This window comes from Pleurodeles waltl, chromosome 1_1, assembly GCF_031143425.1.
Source record: "Pleurodeles waltl isolate 20211129_DDA chromosome 1_1, aPleWal1.hap1.20221129, whole genome shotgun sequence".
Taxonomy (NCBI): Eukaryota; Metazoa; Chordata; class Amphibia; order Caudata; family Salamandridae; genus Pleurodeles; species Pleurodeles waltl.
The window spans coordinates 49,597,319-49,617,774 of NC_090436.1; the positions used below are offsets into that span (position 1 = coordinate 49,597,319).

At 47.0% G+C, this 20,456-nt stretch overlaps 1 protein-coding gene across 1 annotated transcript in view; it reads right to left on the bottom strand.

The window, feature by feature from the left end:
* Nucleotides 1–20,456, bottom strand: part of LOC138261239 (CMRF35-like molecule 5) — a 132,356-nt gene that overhangs the window by 103,667 nt on the left and 8,233 nt on the right. The gene's annotated exons all lie outside the window — the stretch shown is intronic.

The window sequence follows — 20,456 nt, forward strand, 5'->3', positions numbered from 1 at the left end:
GCGTTATCCTGGGGTGTGCAAAGCCACAGTCTCTTAAGTCACACCAGTGGGTGGTTTGCCCACTGCTTTATCCTGGGGAGTGCAAAGCCGCAGTCTCTCAAGTGGATACCAGTCTCCACTGGTTCTTGAGGGGGCCTTGTGCCCAGAGTGCTTCATCCTGCCAATGACTGAGGTAGTGGATGTGATTTTCCACTGGTTCTGGAGGAGACCTTGTGCCTAGAGTGCTTCATCCTGCCAAGGACTGAGGTAGTGGATAACAGTCTCCACTGGTTCTGGAGGGGGCCTTGTGCCCAGAGTGCTTCACATGCAGTGTGGCTGGTCCCTTTCCCTCACCTGGGTGTATGTGACACGAGATTGCCTGGGAACAGGTAGCATGATATGCCATGGAGTCAGAGACATACCCCACACTGCTGCGGCTTCGCCTGCTACCAGCAGGTGCAAACAGTGATGAAAGTCATGCCTCATGGAAGTTGGGCAGGGTCCAGGAAGTCTCCTCCAGCCTCGGAAGGCTGCCCACTGGTGATGGTAGCCATATCAGCTGTGGTGCCACTGTCCGAGTATGTCACAGGGCTGGTGGCGGTGCTTGCAGCGGTGTCTGTTGCGGTGGTGCTGGCCGTGGTGCATGTGTCAGCATCTGTTGAAGGACACAGCAGGACGTCTCCTGCAGCCTCGGATGGCTGCCCTCTGGGGAGGATGCTGGGGATTGTTGCTGAGGCTGCAGATGTGCAGGTGGCGGTGCAGGTGGCTGTGCAGGTGGCGGTGCAGGTGGTGGTGCTGGTGGCGGGGCAGGTTGCGGTGTTCGCCGCTGTACAGGTTGGTTTAGTCATCGACAGAAGGGGTTACACTAGTCCCTCAGTCGGTGCCACCGTGCCCTGTCCTGACCTGCTCTTCTGCTTTTGTCCCTTCCCCACCTTTGATGGTGCCGCAGGTGTCTTGCCACTGTCCCCTTTTGTTTTGTCGGAGCCCTTGGTGGCTGGTAGGTGCGGCTTCTCTCTCTGGGATGTGGGCATCTTCTTCACCTTGGCAGGTGGCGGAATGTCCTTGGCCTCGCAAGGTGGCACACTGGCAGCCCTGATGGGTGGCGCCCTCGATGACCCCGCAGTTGCTGGTACTACTGTGCCTGGGGATTTGGGGGATGAGGTGCTGGGGTGGGACCTGGAAAGCCTGGCCCTAGGGAAGGACAGGGGGGATGTGTAGGGAAGAGGTCAAAGTTAGCGAGGAAAAGTTTTTTAGACACACTGGGACAGGAAGATGGAGGGGGTTTGGGAGTGGAGAAAGAGGTAGTGGTTGTAGGAGGTCTACGTTTGCTGAATTTGGGTGAAGGTCTATGGGCCGGAGGCTGTTGTGAGGTGAATGGCTGTTGCTTGGGTGTGTGCCTGCGTTTGTGTACTTTGGGAGGAGGGCTCACAGACACACTGGGAGAGGACACTGGGGATGTGTGAATGGCAGTGGGGGTGGTGATTGCACGTGAACGGTGTGTGGTGATGGGCGTGCTGGTGATGGAGGTAGTGGCTCAGGATGTAGTGCATGCAGGTGTGAGTGGAGACGAGACTGGGAGGGAGGAGGAGGACGGGGAGGAGGGGGACACAGTGAAGGCAGTAGATGTTGGTGTGTCTGCATGGGGATGGTGCTTGTGTGAGTGCTTGTGGGATGTTTGGTGCTTATGTTTGCCATGTCCACTCTTGTGTGTTGATGAGTGTGCATGCTGGTCTGATGGTGTGCTTGGGATAGGCTGAGTTACAGGGGATTGGGTCTAGGTAGAGGAAGTTGGAGGGGGGAGGCTGGACACAGGGACAATGGCTGCCATCAGTGCTGAGGCCAGAGCCTAAAATGCTCTCTGTTGGGCCGCCTGCCCAGAATGAATGCCCTCCAGGTATGCATTTGTTTGTTGCAAATGCCTCTCAACACCCTGGATGGTATTCAAAATGGTAGCTTGCCCAACTGTGAGGGATCTCAGGAGGTCAGTAGCCTCCTCACTGAGGGCAGCAGGGCTGACTGGGGCAAGGCCTGAGGTGCCTGGGGCGAAGGAGATGCCCACCCTCCTGGGTGAACAGGCACAGGACACACGCTGAGGGGCTGCTGGGAGGGCTGTGCTGTTGGAGGGGTGGCGGCTGTACCTGTTGATGCGGTGGGCACAGAGGTGCCCACCACCGCAAGGGAGTTGCTGTCGCTGGTGTATGCTCCTGTCCCGTTGTAGAGCTCCCCTCGCCCTCCGTCCCACTGGTGGCTTCAGACTCTGTTGCTTCACCCTCCAGGGCCATGTGGGTTGCAGCTCCCTCCTGCTCCGGTGCCAATGCTCCCCCGCCCGATGATGCTAATGCACGCAAGAACAGGGAGACAAAACAAAAAGGGGGGGAGACAGAGGATACACATGGTCAGTGCATGAAACACCACTACCGTTGGCGGACACAACACACAGGGAGCAGCCCTATGCCCTAAGCCATGCACTAACAGTTCCTAACAAATTCACATGCCCATGGGGGACGAGGCCTAGGCTCAATTGCTACACACCTGGAAGTCACAGGACCCTGACTAGGTGTAGATGGCTATTACCAGTAGTGAGGTTGGGGTGCCACAGAGCCTGTCTAACAAGGGACCTAGCCTACCAAGTTCGTCCAGGCCTGGGGGAACCCACAGCCCACTTCGACCACCCAGACACCTCGTAAAGCGCGCTGGGTCAGCTGAAGGAGAGTGAACTCACCCCCTTGTGGCTGCTGTTATGTCCTCAAGCGTCCATCCAAGTCCGTATAGGCCACCGCCAGGATCCGGTACATCAGGGGGTCATGGTGCGACGGACACCCCTTCCACGTTGGGAGGCCACCCCCAGCTGGGCCTCCACCGTCTTCTTGCTCCAGCGGCGCAGGTCCTCCCATCTTTTACGGCAGTGGGTGCTCCGTCTATGGTAGACCCCCAGGGTCCGGTCTTCCTTGGTGATGGCACGCCAAATAGCCTTCTTCTGGTGGGGGCTGACCTAGAGGAAAAGGGAGTTAAAAATGGATGATTCTATCCCGTACATTTCATTTCACGCATTGCCAAACAGCTCCCACCCTGGCCCAGACATACATACACACACAATCCTGACATGCAGGCCTGTCCCCCTCCCCACCCTCTTCCATTCATGACACTCCATACACTTAGGTGCTATCCACCATGCTCACAGTGTACTCACCTGTTTGTCTGGAGGACCATACGGTTGCGTGTACTGGGGGAGGACCCCATCCACTAGTTTCTCCAACTCCTCCGCAGTGAAGGCAGGGGCCCTTTCCCCAGACACTGTAGCCATCGTTGCTTCCAGACACAGGTCACAGCAGCACTTGCAGTGTAGGTCCTCTCCTGTTGAAGGTCAGGTATCAAGTGAGGGAACAGATAGAAAATGACGGTCACGTCCACGGCGGTGCATACCGCCACCGCCGGCGTACATCATCATTGGCTTCTGGGACCCATAGGGCCCATTGTTAACCAATGCTAAATTGCGCCACAGTCTCCGACCACTCACCGCGATGGTGTACAACGCAAGCGCAGTTAGCTCTTTTACCCTTGTCCCACCTTACAGGTCAGGCAGCAGCCATTTCAGGGGGCCACATGGCATGGATAAAAACTGCGTCACACCTCTTTAGGCCTGGAATATGGACAGATGAAGGCACATTGCGATTTTCCAACGTTTTACCAAATAACACATTGTGATACCTAAGTGTTGGATGACCCTCTGCTCGTTGTTCTCCTCCATAGGGCACGTCTGCTGGGGCAGGTGATGAGATGGCGGCATCCTCTGGTGCACAGACCCCTGGTGGACCTGTCGACAATGGAAGAGAGACACATCATTGTCACCTACAGACTTAATCGTGCAACAATCCTGGAACTTTGTGCCCAGTTGGAGCCAGACCTGATTTCAGCTATCCGCCATCCCACAGGAATCCCCACTCTAGTGCAGGTTCTGTCTGTACTCCATTTCCTGGCCAGTGGGTCTTTTCAAACAACAGTGGCCATGGCATCAGGGATGTGCCAGCCTATGTTCTCTCTCGTGTTGTCTAGAGTGTTATCTATCCTGCTGAAACACATGTGCAGCTACATCGTTTTCCCTCAAGTGGAGGATTTGCCCACAGTGAAAGGTGACTTTTATGCCCTGGGACATATCCCCAACATCAATGGTGCCATTAATGGTACACATGTGGCATTTTGAGGAATAGCAGCATCCCTTATGTGATGGGCCAACTCCAGAATCACTGGGTGTGGCTAGTAGGTGAGCCAAAGGTCCAAATACAGTTGACATAGGTGGCTGGGTATGGGGTTGTCCATAATGGTTAGTGTGTGTCTAACAGTTGTCCCTCTATATCTGCAGGTGACTCTGGTTACCCCAACCTGTCATGGCTACTGATCCCAGTGAGGAATCCCAGGACAAGGGCAGGGGAACGCTACAATGAGGCACATGGGCGAAGTAGGAGGATTATAGAATGCACTTTTGGTCTTCTGAAGGCCACATTCCGGTGCCTCCATCTGACAGGTGGATCCCTATACTACTCACCGAAGAAGGTGTGCCAGATCATCGTGGCCTGCTGTATGTTGCACCACCTGGCTTTGCGACGCCAGGTGCCTTTTCTGCAGGAGGATGGGCCAGATGGTGTTCTTGTGGCAGTTGCAGAGCCTGTAGACAGTGAAGAAGAGGAGGCAGAAGAAGAAGATGTCGACAACCAAAACAACATCATCATGCAATACTTCCAGTGAGACACAGGTAAGAAGATGTAACTGCTTCTCACATCTCATACTATTGTTGGAGCAAGCATAAGTCTGTCACTTTCACTCAGTGTATGGGCCCTGACTTGTTACTTTGCCTTTCCATTTCACAGATCTAGGTCCCACTTTGTGCCCTATGCTCTGTTTACTGCTGGCCTACTGCTGTGTAACATTGGTATGTGAACAAGTACATTGACATTGCTATATTCCTGAGATTTTGTTATTACACATTAATGAAAGCACAGACTGACTCCAGATTGTTTTGTGATTCAAGGGTGTTTATTTCTGTGCAAATAAGGTGAGGGAGGTGTGAAATGGGCTGGGGTGATGGTGGAGGAATGTCCATGGCAGAGTCCAGTCTATTTGTTTCACAGGTGCATTGTCAAATGGGGCATAGGAAATAGAGCAATGGAAGTTTAAGGTAGACAGGATGTCAAAGTGGGACAGAAGGGTGACATTCAGGGGGGTCTTATTTTCCTGGCGGGGGTCTTGGCAATGTTCTCTGTCTTGTTCGTGGATCTCAGGGACCATTTGCAGGGTGGTTCTCCTTCTGCAGGGGGTGGGGTGCTGGTGTCATGTTGTTCCTGAGGCGGTGCCTCCTGTCCACTAGCGCCGGCGGAGATGGAGGGCTGTTCATCGTCCAGGCTAGTGTCAGGGACCCGTTGGTGTGCCACTGTGTCCCTCATGGTGTTGACAAGGTCTACCAGCACCCCTGCAGTGGTGATCAGGGTGGAGCGAGGCTCTCCCGATGCATTATTGCCAAGACTTGCTCCTCCTATGTTGTTAGTTGTGGGGGAGAAGAGGGGGGTCCACCGCCAGTCCTCTGTACAGCAATCTGATGTCTGGATACCACGGAACGTACCTTCCCCCATAGGTCCTTCCACCTCTTCCTGATGTCCCACTACGTTGACCCTGTCCACGATTCTCCGCCATAGCTCCATCTTCCTTGCAATGGAGGTCTGCTGCACCTCTGCTCCAAATAGCTATGGCTCGACCTGGACGATTTCCTCCACCATGACCTTGAGCTCCTCCTCAGAGAACCTGGGGTGTCTTTGAAGTGCCTTGATGTGGTGTGGATGATGTGTGAGGTGCTGTCTGTTGTGATGTGTGAGGGGATGTGTTGGTGTGTGTTGTTTGAGGTGCGTGGATGTTGTATGAGTGATGGTGTTGTGTGTCTGTTGATGTGGGTGTTGTGTTAGGTAGTCTCCCTCTCTGGCCTTCTTTCAGAATTTTGGTTGTAAGGGTTTGGGGGTGATCTGGGTGTGTGCATTATTTTGGATTGGGTGGGTGGGTGTGGTATGTGTATGTGTGTCAGGTGTGTGTATATTTCGAAATGTCCAATGTGGTTGTGTTTTGTAAATGTGTGTGCATTTTTAGCGCAGCGGTGTGTACCGCCAATGAATTACCGCAGTTGAATGTCCATCGCATTGATTCGTGGGTCGTGATACTGTGGGTGTATTCCTGTTGGCGTGATGGTGTAGGTTTTGGTATCGCAAGTTTATCACTGACCTTTGGTGTGGCGGACTTGGGTGGGTGTCCGAGCTGTCAGTCGTAATACCTGTAGCAGAAATCCGCTGCCGCAACAATATGTTGGCGGTCTTCTGCACGGCGGACAGCGGGATTTACCGCCAGGGTTGTAATGAGGGCCATAATCTTTTATATTTTCATATATTATATACATGTACAGTTGATCCAAGAATTAAAAAAAGGGGAAAGAAGCGCTCCAGATAAAAGTGTTCATGTGTAAAGTGGGTAGGCATAAGAAAGTAAACCTATTATATATATTCTTTTTGTACAATAGCCTGTATTTACATATTCATTTCATCCACTTAAGTACTGTCTCATCACAAATAAGACAATTGTATCATTCACATTTGACCCTCTGTGGAATCAAATAATAATCCAGCTTGTAAAGGATGTTGACATTTCGACTCAACAGAGTGTGGATGTGGGGCCAATCTAAGCCTCAATGCCGGTCTCCATCAGGACAGTAAAAACCATCTAAAATTAATAAACAACCTAATAGAAAAAAAGGACAACCGTCCCACTCATTAAAATCAATAATAATAGTGCGTGTGTAAGAACATCCCTAATGAGGACAAGTCCTCACCTGAAGACTTCATCCATTAGGACTCACACTTTATCAAATGGGTTGTTTAATGCAGATAGGTTTAATCCAAACCACAAGGAAAAAACTGTGAATATTCGATAACCTTGCAGCAATTAATGGAATTCTAGGCTGTAAAAAGGAAAATATATTAAGGGGTTAAAAGTCTCTTTAGTAGTAAAAATTACTAACCCTCATTTCAACCCAATTACGAGAACAAAAATGAAACAAAAACTCACTGAGCCAGTACGGTACTGATTTAATCCCTTAGGCCTTTATTTGCATCTAAAATGTCAACGATCTGAAACAAAGTGGAATTAAAAATTGACTACTACAAGTTAATTATTAACGAGTATTTTTCATCCCTAGGGACTGTGTCCCGTTACCTAAAATGGCAGCCGCAACTTTCTGTCCAGGTTACGGCTGGCCAATCACAGCATTCCAGTTGGCATGCTGTCATTGGCTAGCAAATAAGCAAAAGTATAATCTGCAAAAGCATAATCTGCATACCCAAATCCTACCTTTCTGCTAAATTTGGTGTAATTCCATCCAGCGGTTTCGGCTGTGGTCATGTTCAAAACTCCTATGGAAATTAACATGGGAAATGCACGTTTTTTGACCCCCCATTTTTCTCAGCCCCCACTTGATGGATCACCTGGAAACTTCCCATGCACAATTAGAATTACAGGTCCACTTTCTTTGAAAATTTTGTGAAGATTTGTCAAACGATGCAAAAGATATAGGGAAGTCATATAGGGGGTCATTACGACCCTGGCGGCCGCTGGTACACTGGCGGTAACACCGCCAACAGGCTGGCGGTGTACCGCCAGTGTATTATGACCATAGCGCATTAGCCATGGTCATACCGCCGGCTCCTCCACTATACCGCCAGGCTTTCTCCAGGCGGTCATAATCCCCAGGGCAGCGGTGCTTATGAGTCCCCAACCGCCAGCCTGTCAATGGCGGTAAACAACGCCATGGAAAGGCTGGCGTTAAGGGGGACTTGGGGTGCCCGTGGGGGCCCCTGCACTGCCCATGCACTTGGCATGGGCAGTACAGGGCCCCACAGGCACAGCCCCATCATGCATTTCACTTCCTGAATTTCGGGCAGTGAAATGCTCGACGGGTGCTGCTGCACCCGCTGTACATCAAAATTGCTGCAGGATCTATTATGGGCCGGCTGCAATGTTGATGTGACTTTTCCGCTGGGCCAGTGGACTGAAACACTGCTTCCGTCCGCTGACCCAGCGAAAAAGTCATAATAGGGAGCCACATATACCGCCAGCACTGGTTGTATAGTGGTGCCTGCTGCTGCGGCAGTCTTTTAGTAAGACCGCCAAAGTCGTAATGACCCCCATAATGTTTTTGTATGGAAATATGGTCCCAACTATAACTACCTACTGGCAACCGCCAGTATATCTATATATACATATATATACTAAAAACTAATAATATTAGAAAACAAAAACACTACTCACTGAGCCCCACAACCTTGATGCCTAGCATGTCAAGCATGTCCTTTTTCCTATTCAGGATGCCCGCCCAGTGGTGTGTCAGTTGCTGATGGGTACGTAGAACACCAATGGTGTGGCGCATGCAGTGCTGCACTCTCCACTAGAACACCAGACGCTCCTGCAGGGCGTACCCTTTCCCACATTTTGCTGCATGAGCACAACCCTGAATATCTGCAGAGCCTAGGGAATAATGCCCCCTCTGCTCCTTCTTTTGACAACCCTGATTATTGCTCTCTTCTTCAGGAAACCAATCCATTGGCCTCTGGATAAAGCCATATTAGCTATGCTTGGAAACTAGATTAGTGGGTGTGTTCCACAGTGGAGCTTTAGATATATGTAGTTCCTAATTCTTTTAAGGATGATACTAAATATTGTTTCTTTATATGGGTTCAATTATTTTACATTCAGATGCATAGCAAATATTTTTTTCTTTGTCCTTGACTTTTTCATAAGCGTACATATAGATTATCTTTCTAATCTGAAGAGGTTACCAAACCATATAGATGAATAGGAGAATGCTTGCCAGTTACATTTGATGAATTGATCTGCCCCTTGTAAGCAATTTTTGGATGTGCCTAGCTAACCTGCTGCACTGGACCTGCTTCGACCTGTAACTGGACCTTCCTGAGCCCTGCTGGCCACTGCTGAAGTGAGTTCCTGATATCCAAGCGGTGCCACCGCAGGTTGTGGGCCATTCACTGGTGTCAGATAAGCTCCTCCTGTGAAAAAGAGGAAATCCTGAAGTTCTGGGCACTTTGGATGTGCAAACAAGCCTATTCACACTTAGACACTGCTGCCTGTAATGACCACCAATGCGAAGCTCAGGAGAACATGATTCTTTGTGCAATGCGACCGCCTACGACGACTACAATGCAAGATCTAGAATTTCACTTGACAGCAATGACAGCCCATGGTGATTGTCAATGCAAAGCTCCAACAACGACCGTCCAGAACACCTGACCAAATTGTCACGCTACAGTGATGAACATCCATAATGCTAGGCCCACTCTTCACCCAACAGCAATGACTATCTGCAATGTTCTCCCTGCTCTTCGCTGCCTCCTCCACCGTGAAATGGACTCTTTGCACAGGACTTTGAGAAGGTAACTTTTCCAGCTGATCTAATTTGGTCCCTGTATCTGGCCCATCCTCATTCGCGGTCAGCCTGAACTTGTGACTTTCCCCTAGTCTAGCATGACCAGATGACTATGAGTTGCGTTTTTTACCAATTTTGGATTTTTTTTAATATTGAATATTGGCAACAGCCTGACAACTCCCACAAAAAAGTTTTATATAAACATGACTAAAATAAAAAAGCACCAACAACATTAAAAGCCTAACAGGCAACCCCAACCCCATTAAAAGCCTAACAGACCACATTTTTATGTTCTGAAATGTTTCTTCTGTAGCTCGTACGATCACTCACAGCAGAAGCTTGATGTTACAAATCATTGTCTGAACACAAAAGTCGATACATAAATAAAGGATGTCAGAAGTGAGGTAATTGATAAAAGCAGCAGTGTTGTAACACAATATTGAACTTAAATTGTGACACAGAACAGTGAATCCCAAAAAGATAATCAGAAATATTGATGCACAAAAAGAATATGCAAAGTAGATGCAAAGAAGCCAAGTTGTGCATGCAAATTACCATGAAGCTGGAGAAGGTTGTACCCTTGTGGCCCTATTGCACAAAGAGCACAATATTTCTGTTTGTGCCACGGCGCACATTTAAATAGATGTGCCTAAGGCAAACAGGAAAAGTGCATTCTATTACAATGAATACCCTGCCCCCATCACCACCGTGAACTTGCTTGGCCTTAGGGGCAGAGCATTCAAGTGAAAGACTGAGTGGCTGCTTCAAAGCCTCTCAGTATTTAACAGTGTAGGTGGCAACCTGCCTGCACTTTAGCGAGGGATTAGAAATCCCTTTGGAGGTGGGTGCAGTGAGTGCACCCACCTGCAAGTGGAAGTCTGGGGGGGGGTCTATGGCACCCCCTTTCCACCCTTCAGAGGTCTGCCATCAGGGGACATACTGACAGTAGGTCACCTTTTTGTGGCACACTTTCAGTGCTCCTCCTGACACCATTTTTACCTTTACATCCACATTTATAATATGGCACTGGTGCAGAGGTAAAGAAATGTCCTCATTTGCATGGGTCCATGCCTCATGCAAATGAGGGAAAGACCCCTTGAGAGCACTGGTGCTACATGTGCACCAGCGCTATATGTATTATGGAAGGGGCTGCACAAGCATCTGCTCCCCCTTCTGTAACACCAAAGAGGACACAAAGCGGGCACATATGCCCGATGGACCCCCTGGGCACTTCCTGTAATATGGTCCAGTTGTAATCTATAAAACATCTCCATTATTCATTTCTAATATGTACCATAGCAGAGCTCTATGTGGCAGGGCGTATTTGCGCACTGACAGCCCTGCATGGAGAAGAGCACAGGAGAGGATGTACTGACAGTTAATCAGACTATTTGAGCGGACGGAGGAGGATGCGCATGCTAGATACAAGTTGCGCAAGAGTACATCATCACACCTAATAGGGAAGACTAGTCTTGAGTGAGCATCAAGCAAAGCGGCCTTAATGAACACGCAGTCATAAATAACGAGCTTTAAATGATCAATCTGTTTACTCACAGTATCATTGAAATGACAAAAAAATGGATAAATGACAACAGGTGTGTAATGTAAATTCACAATCAGAACATACATAGGAAGTTGTGCATCACCTCAAAATTGAATTTATCTTGTATTGCTTCTAGCAGCCATTTCTCACATGTGCACCATCTCTTCGTATCTCATAATTCCCACTGTTAATGTGAATACCAGGTCTTCCCTCAGTTTTCAAGTCCAGGTAATTTGCTGTGCACCAACACATGGCAGATGTAGTTGTGGTAGGTCTCTCAAATGAATGATGAAATGTTTGTAGGTGGTTTTCTCAGGGATGTTGGTACTAGTCTGTCTTTGTGCATCTCTCTCTTCTTGTATGACTCAGCAGAGTGTGCACAGCTTCCGACATGTCTGTCACACCAAACGTCGTGGAAAGCAAATCTTTTGTGAGCAGTCCTCTCTGAGTTCTCCAACCAGAGGGCCTAATTCACAAAGGTAAACTTCTACTTTTGTGTACGTTTATGATTGTTTGCTACTCACAATATGAATGCGGGGCCTCTGTGCATAAAAGACTTTCATGAAACCTCTGTAGCTCAGTGGCAAGGGGTATAGGTGTGACAGTAATTTGCACAGTTTTATTTGATATTTGGATGTCTTCTTCTCTCTGTGCAAGCATGTGCCAGGCCTCTTGCTTGGTGCGGTGACAGTCCAATGTCCCTGCCTAATCCATATCTGAGCACATGTGGGTGATTTGCGAAGTTGTATCTGTTAGAGACAAATAGGAGTCCATGCTCCTTCTGCAATGTTTTTGAGCTATTGTGTGCTTGAGTGAGTGATATCTAATATATGTGTGCCATTGCCTACCTTTTTCACTTGTGCCCCAAACCTGCTCTATTGATGTCTTAATAGGAGTGCCGACTCAAGGGACTGAAATGTAGATGGTGCTGTCTCCTGTGATTGATTCCTGCTGGAATGTGCCATAAATAATCTCCTCTGGTAGTAAGGTGGGAAAGGGTTTTGTTAGAAATGGGGTCCCTAGTTGGCAGTGGTTTGCACTCTGTGCAAGTAGGGACCCTCACTCTAGTCAGGGTAACGGAGTCACACAGCTAAGATACCCCCTGCTCACCCCTTTAGTAGCTTGGCTCAAGCACTCAGGCTTATCTCAGATGCAATATATTTGTACACCCACACAATAACACAGTGAAAACATCACAAAAGGACTCCACACCAGTTTAGAAAAATAGCCAATATGTATTTGAGTAAAACAAGAACAAAATGGCAAAAATCCAACATACACAAGTAAAAATATCACTTTTTAAAGGTTTACATTTTAAACAAGTCTTAATCCATTGGAATCAATGGTTGTACCTTTTTAACACAGTACCAGGAGTATGTCAAAAACAAAGATCATGCGGGCGACACAGGAGGTGACGCGCTATAAAGCAAAGAGATGCATCGGTTCCTTAGTGCACAGGGTGTCACGTAGCCTCTCATTATTCTAATCAGACTAATGGATTTTGAGTGGCAGAATCGCTTGCGGTGTGGGAGACTGAGTTCTACCCACTACAGGTGACACCTGTCATTCCAATCCGGGTTTTGCTCTGGCTAACTAGCAGTGCTTCATCTCCACCCAGGGGCGGGATGATTGTGCAGCCGAGCGCATGACATAATTGATTTCTCAGGGAAACCGTGGTCACTCAGGTCTCATCTGTTTCTCTCAGTTGCATTAGTCTCAGATACACAATGACAGACAGAGGCACTATATGTTTCAATATTGGTTTAATGAAGCAACTGCATCTTAGATAGCAAAGCATGGGCCGCAATAACCAGGATGATACAGCATGACAAGATTAAGATTGTGACAAGGAGAGTAAAGCATAGAAATAACAGTACCATATTGTCACTAGAGTCAATAGACAAATTCCTACCTAGGCTATAATAGAGTACAGTGTGTTAAGCACTAATTCTGCCCTTCAGGTTCCCCTGGGAAGACATCATCCCCCATAACTGAGCAAAGGACTGAAGTCTGCAGCAGCAGCTCTAGCGAAGCATTCAGCAATCAGCATACAGTCGTGGTTCTCTGGCTGGAATTTATAATAAAACAACTGATGTTCTGAGAAAATGTCCCCATGTAAGGATGTGTGTTTTCTATGAATGTCAGAGACAAAACGTTATACCACATTTACCGGCAACCTATCTTACTGCAGCCTTGGAAGCACAGAGTGAGCAAGAATGTCTTTTTTGAGAACAGAGTGCTGGCCTAGGCAAAAACAGTTAGATAGAAAGAAAATAAAACAAGTCAGTAAAAGTGGATATTGTAACAATAATAAAGCAAAGCCGAATAAAATATATCTGGGATAAAGTGCACAGCGGCAGGCCTAGTATGTTAAAATAACGTGCATGGAGCTATAACTAAAATGGCTACACAACACGGGGAGGTGATGCGTTGATTCTTTCCTCACAGGAGAGGCGATGCTCCAGTTCCTTACTGGAAGTGGACATTATGCGCTGATTCTTTCCTCGCAGGAAAGGTGATGCATTGATTGCCAAACATGCATCCTCAGTTCCTTCATGCGGTGCAGGTTGGTGAGAAATTCACACCCCTGGGACGATGCATGGAAAATCCAGATGTGCTGTGTTGATGGAACTGTGGGGAAATGGATGCTGTTTCCGTTCTGCAGCCACGAGATAGGCACATCGTTGATTCTTCAGCAGCAGGACAGGCGCGTTGGTGTATGCATTTTCTTCTTCAGGTCACCAGCTTACACTTCCAGGGGCCTAGAGACTGAAGTTGGCACCAGTTGGCAATTCAGGACTCTCAGCAGAATAGTCCATGCACTGGCAGTTGACGACTTTGATGTCCCTGCGACTTCTTAACGGGAGGTAAGCTCAGTTCAAGCCTTTGAAGAACCTTGGAAAGCATGATGTAGAAAGCAAAGTCCAGTCCTTTCACTCCCAGGACAGAAGCAGCAAGCAGCAGGCCAGCACAACAAAGCAACAGGCAGAGTGGCACACCCTTCTACGGGAACCAGCTCTTCTTCCTGGCAGAATGTCCTCAGTCCAGAAGTGTTGTAACTTTGTGGGGTCAAAAGACCAGTACTCATACCCATTTCTGCGTTTGAAGAAGACAAACTACAAGAAAAGTCTTTGTAGTACACAAGACCCTTCCTTTCCTGCCCTGGCCTGGCCGCTGGGGTTGGCAGTCTCCAACCCTAGGGGGTTGGAGACTGCTTTGTGTAAGTACAGGCACAGCCCTATTCAGGTGCAAGTGTCAGCTCATCTCACCACTTTAGCTCAGGAACACTCATCAGAATATGCAGGGCACACCTCAGTTCCCTTTGTGTGACTGTCTAGAGTGAATTCACAAACAGCTCAACTATCATCTTGACCCAGACTTGTATTCCACAGGCAAGCAGAGGCACAGAATGGTTAAGCAACAAAATGTCCACTTCCTAAAAATTGCATTTTGAAACTTACAATTTAAAAACCAACTTTACCAAAATATGTTTTTTATACTTGTGAGTTCAGAGACCGCAAACACCATATCTCTATCTGCTCCCAAGGCAATCCCTATGTTACCACATGGGAGAAATAGGCAATGCAGTAATGAAAACCACACTTAGCTGTATTTCACTATCAGGACATGTAAAACACACCATGACACGTCCTACCTTTTAAATACACGGCACCCTGCCCATGGGGCTGTCTTGGGCCTACCTTAGGAGTGACATACATGTAGTAAAAGGGAAGGTTTGGGCCGGGCAAGTGGGTGTACTTGCCAGGTCAAAATGGCAGTTTTAAAACTGCACACACAGCCACTCACGTGGGTGGCTCAATCAGTGGCAGGCCCACTAGTAGCATTTGATTTACATGCCCTGGTTACACGTGGTGCATTATACCAGCGACTTACTGGCAAATCAAATATGTCAATCATGGAGAAACCAATCGCCAATGCAATTTAGACGTGGAGCACTTGCACTTTAGCACTGGTCAGCAGTGGCCAGAGTGCTAAAGCCAGCTAAAACAAAATGAAGCACAGAGTCAAAAACGGGAGGTCAGAGGCAAACGTTTAGGGATAATCCTACACAAAGGGACACTTACAACAGGTTTCTATGCAACATTTGTATCCTGTGGCTCCAGCCTCTGCTACTCTAACTGCTAGTCTCGCCTAGGTATGTACTTCAAGTGGAATCAAAGCTTGCATATTTCCTCATTCATCCTGTATGTCACCCTCACAGAATTCCTTTCCTCATGCAGCTTCAAATTATCTTTGCAGTGGCATCTGGCTTGGTAAAGGAGAACTTCCCAAAGAGCTTGCTATTTTCGGCAATGGACTCCTTCACTGTATTTCGAGTTCTGCATCACTAAACTTGCTTTTCATCTTGTATGAAAAAACTTACTGGGACTCCTGACTTCAATTAGTTCTCTGCTGTACTGCTTCTGAGAATAATTCAGGATCAATGTTCCTCACAATTCTCAACTCATACTGCGCCTGGCTCACTTCCTGGTTCACTGGTGTCTTCACAGACTGCTCTTGCAACATTCGTAATTTGTGAATGGTATCAATTTGGCAAATTTGACAGCTTTTCTAGCAAATGTAAGTCATAGAAATTTGCCTCTGATAATGCTTGTGGAGTGGTATATCTCAATTTAAGAGTTGGTAATTTTTTCAAATTACAAATCAGAATTTTTGCTGTTTGTTAGACTTTTCATCCTTGGTGTGGCATCCCTTAACTTTTTGCCTCTGTTTCCCAGGTTGTTTATGTATGCTGGACTCTGTTGTTGCTGTTTTTGTTACTCTGGGCATTTTACCACTGCTAACCAGTGCTAAAGTGCAAGTGCTCCTATACCAAGTGTGTATGTACTTGGTTCATCCATGATTGGCATATTTGATTTACTAGTAAGTCCCTAGTACAGTGCGCTAGAGGTGCCCAGGGTCTGTAAATCAAATGCTACTAGTGGGCCTGCAGCACTGGTTGTGCCACCCAAATAAGTAGCTCTGTAATCATGTCTCAGACCTGCCACTGCAGTGTCTGTGTGTGCAGTTTTAACTGTCCTAAACTGTCCCTTTTCTTGCATATAAGACATCCCTAAGCTAGGCCCTAGATAGCCCCAAGGGCAGGGTGCTGTGTATTGTTAAGGTAGGAAATATAGGGGGTCATTACGACCCCTGGCGGATGGTGGAGAACCATTCCGCCCGCCGGGCTGGAGACCCGGGTCTCCAGCCCGGCAGCCGTCACTATACCGCCAGCAGTATTTGGAGTCGGCTTACCGCCGTGGATTTCCTGCACAGGCGGTCTTCCGCACGTCGGTCCCTCGGCGGTCTTGAAAAAAAGAACGCCGAGGTCGTAATGACCCCCATAGTAATGTGTTTTATATGTCCTGACAGTGAAATATTGCTAAATTCGTTTTTCACTGTTGCAAGGCCTGTCCCTCTCATAGGTTAACATGGGGGCTAACTTTAAATATGATTAAAGTGTAGATTCCCTTTGGGAGTGGATAGACATGTGGAGTTTGGGGTCTCTGAGCTCACAATTTATAAATACATATTTAGTAAAGTTGATTTTAAGATGGTGTGTTTGAAAATGCCACTTTTAGAAAGTGAGCATTTTTTTGCTTAAACCATTTCTATGACTCTGCCTGTTTGTGGATTCAGTTTGACAGTTGGGCTGGTTGCACCTCTCACTAGACAATGAGGCACTAGTCTGCATTTCCTGATGAGCCATCTGTGCTAGGAGGGAGAGGAGGAGTGGTCACTCACACCTGAAAGTGCTGTGCCTGCCCTCACACAATGCAGTCTCCAACCCTTGGTGTGTGTCTGGGGCCTGGCCTGGACAAGGCAGGATTTCACAATCAAGAGAGACTTTCCTTTGAAGTAAGCCTACTTCCAAGGGCAAAATGGGTAAAAGAAGGGCACCCAAAACCATAGACTTCAGAACACTTCTGGAAACCAAGATGAACCTCTGCCTGGAGAAGAGCTGCAGATCTTAGGAAGAAGAGCTGCCCTGCCTGTGACTGTGCTTTGTGGAGCTATCCTGCAGTTGCTGCTTCTGCCTGAGCTAGAGGACAAAGATTGCACTTTGTGTTGCCTTCCTTCTTGTAAAGAGCTCTCCAAGGGCTTGATTTAGAGCTTGCCTCCTGTTGTTTGAAGTCTCAGGGACAGCAAAGACTTCTCTCTGCCATCACCTGAAGTCTCTGGAGAGACTCCTACTCTGCCAAGTGGTGCCCATCCAGTTCCTGGGATCCTGAAAGGAGAAGCTGGCAGCCCAAGAGTAAGAAATCCATGCACCGACTGCCATGCGGGGAAAAGATCGATGCAACTCCGATCTGAGGCTGAAAAATCTATGCGCCGCCAGCTTTGCAGCTGAAAATCGACACTCGTCTGCAACGTGACCTAAAGATCAACGCCCTGGGCTGGAGAAACGACGGACAGCATCGCTGACGGAGGCTGGTGAGTTCACAACCCGCGCTGCGTGGTTTTCGGATCATCATGCGGCTGGATTTCCGATACAAACACCGCTGGGCATGTAAAAGCGACGCAAGGGCTGCCCGGAGCCCGAGAGTGCTGACTGGATCGACGCATCGCTCTCCTGCGGAGAGAAGAAACTACGCACACTGACCCGACTAATGGAGGAATGACGCAAGGTCTCGCTCATGAGTGAAATCGATGCATTGCAAGCCCTTTTCGACGCGTACTCGCCCGTGCAGGGTTATTTTTGATGCGCCCAAGATACATTTCACACTAACAGCGTTAGTGTGTGTTTAAAATTACATGAAGACTCTTTTTGCATTTTTTGTGATAACTTGAATTGTGGATTGTGGATTCTTGTCGTTTTGGTCTTGTTTTGTTTAGATAAATATTTTCTATTTTTCTAAACCTGTGTTGTGTCATTTTGTAGTGTTTTCATTGAGTTACTGTGTGTGTTGGTACAAATACTTTACACTTAGCACTCTGAAGTTAAGCCTACTGCTTGTGCCAAGCTAACAAGGGGGTAAGCAGGGGTTAGCTGAGGGTGATTCTCTTTTACCCTGACTAGAGGGAAGGTCCTTGCTTGGACAGGGGGTAACCTGACTGCCAACCAAAGACCCCATTTCTAACACTGTTTATATATCACAGCCTTGGTCTTGTATCTGATATAATAAAATGGGGTCTATCACTGCATCACTTGTCAGCATCTCTACAGGCATGTAATTCTCCCCAGGATAATATCCATACAACTTTCCAAATGGGCCTTTCCCTGTGCAAGAGGAAAATTATTGCTTTGATATAAAAATGTTATGCTATATTATGCTGAAGTGAATTTGCGAAGTAAACTTACACCAGTGACCTGGTCTCTCAGCACTATGATACATATTTGGAGTTAAACTCTTACACCCAGTCAATAATCCCTTCAGCACACCATCATTTTAAAAACGAGTTTAGATGTGGATCAGGCTTTATGCCTAAGGGGACTGTCAATGAATTCTCTTTTCCAGGTCAAGCAATTTCGACAGGAAATAAGAGCCAGTAAGTATTTTAGGATAACCTATGGGTAGCAAGAGTGTTATCTGGTCATCTAGTATTTCCCTGTAGAAGAGAATTAGAAAATAGACCTTATCTTGGATTGGGCGAGAAGGGGCTTGATCGTCTGAAGAGAAACTTGAGGGACATCCTAGTTGGGAGTTTTTGGACATGTGTTCTGTGAATCTGACGTGTGCGTGTGGTAAAACTGTATGAAGTTGGAAAGAAGCCTTTCAGGGGCTGTAAGACAGAAGTACAACTTCTGTTTTGTGGTGAAAGACTATTGGATCTGATTTGAGAGGTTGTAAATTCAAGTAGAAATCTAGAATTGTATTGCTCAGAGGCAGCTTTCCAGCCAACAGACGATGAATGTAGATTAGATTTTTGTGTGAAACACGCAAGATTCAGGAGGTTCCAGTGGAAGTGGTTGGGCCCCAGTGGACATTGAATCAGAAAGATTAGTAACGGAAGCATATGGAACTTTTTTTTATTATTCCCAATAGTTCTACCTAAGGTTCCTTCAAGTAAGTATGAAAAGAGGGGTTAAATGTTAAAAGAACAAATGCATTCTTAAATTGTGTGCCTTACAAAATATCTAAAAATCATGTTGATTTGATGCGTCGATATCAAGTGTTAATTTTATATATTAACTTACCAGGTTTTATAGACCAAGGACAAGGCCCAGAAAGGCATCAATGTGCTGTACAGCAAGCAGGAAACAGAGGACATAAAGTAGCTTTACACAGTGATAAACTGGATATATTCAAGCAAATATACGTGTACAAAATGCAATAACTGATTATATTATACAGGAAAATGCTTAAAAATATGAACAGTTTATGAATGAATAGGAGAAGGAACTTATCATTACAACACAGCACAAATGAATAGTTGAGCTCATAACAGTGTTGGTTACTCCTAGGGATCTTCAGGACTTCAGGGACTGTGTTACAGAAGTGGCCTGAGGTATCAATGGTCATTTGAGCCCATTTTGTGATTCCTCTTGTCAATTGGGAAATACTGAAGGGCCAGAGACACTTGTGTGCGAGATCAGACGAGCACAGTTATTAGAACCTAGGAATGATGGAAGCTCCATTGAAGACCAGGAAGTGGCTCAGGGATGATAATCGTTGGCATAAGGTTTCTAATCCAACATTCCAGTGTTCATCTTTTAGCTTCTGCCTTTGTCAATTTAGGACATTCTAACCTTAGTGGGTGGACTCCACTAATTACACTTCTTCTTGGGGCTTCACTGGTTCTTAAAGACCATCTCCCTTCTTAAGTCGGTTCAGGACCTCTAGCAACCCTTACATCCTAATGAAGAAATGACTTTGCAACCGTATCCAGGGTGTATAACTGACACTCGCCCAGGGGTAAAATCGGTCAGTGGGTTGCTACGGACAGAGGAAGTGTATGAGTTTAGCTGTTTGTTAGATTTGGATTTCTTAACTGTTCGGATGTATTTGTACTTACATACTTTTGTGGTCATTGTTGCAGCACACGTTTGTGAGCCTTATCTTTTGTGAGGGTGTCGTTTTGGAATTATATTGCCTAAAGTTTTGACCTTGGTCGGAAAGGAGCCTTTGTAAATGTAATTTGTTGACAGTCCAAACACGGAGACAGCCCAAGTGATACTGGAGAAGAGTGAAAGGAACAAAGGAGTAATTTGAATACATTGATGACATTGAATAGTGGTGGATACCAGTGAATACAACAAAAGAGGTAATGAATGCAGTGGCTCTTTGAAGTTGTATCACACACAAAGGAAAATTATTTCTGATTGCCTTCAACACAGCAGTTGCACCTGTTAAGTGCTTGTTTCGATCATTGGGCGTTCATACCTGTTGACTGCACTGCTGCTTCCCAGCTGGGTTTGCACTATAGAAGTACCATTGCATACATACATACATACATACATACATACATGCACTATATCAACCCATGAAACTCTCATTCCCTTGCCAGCACCCCGAGATAGAG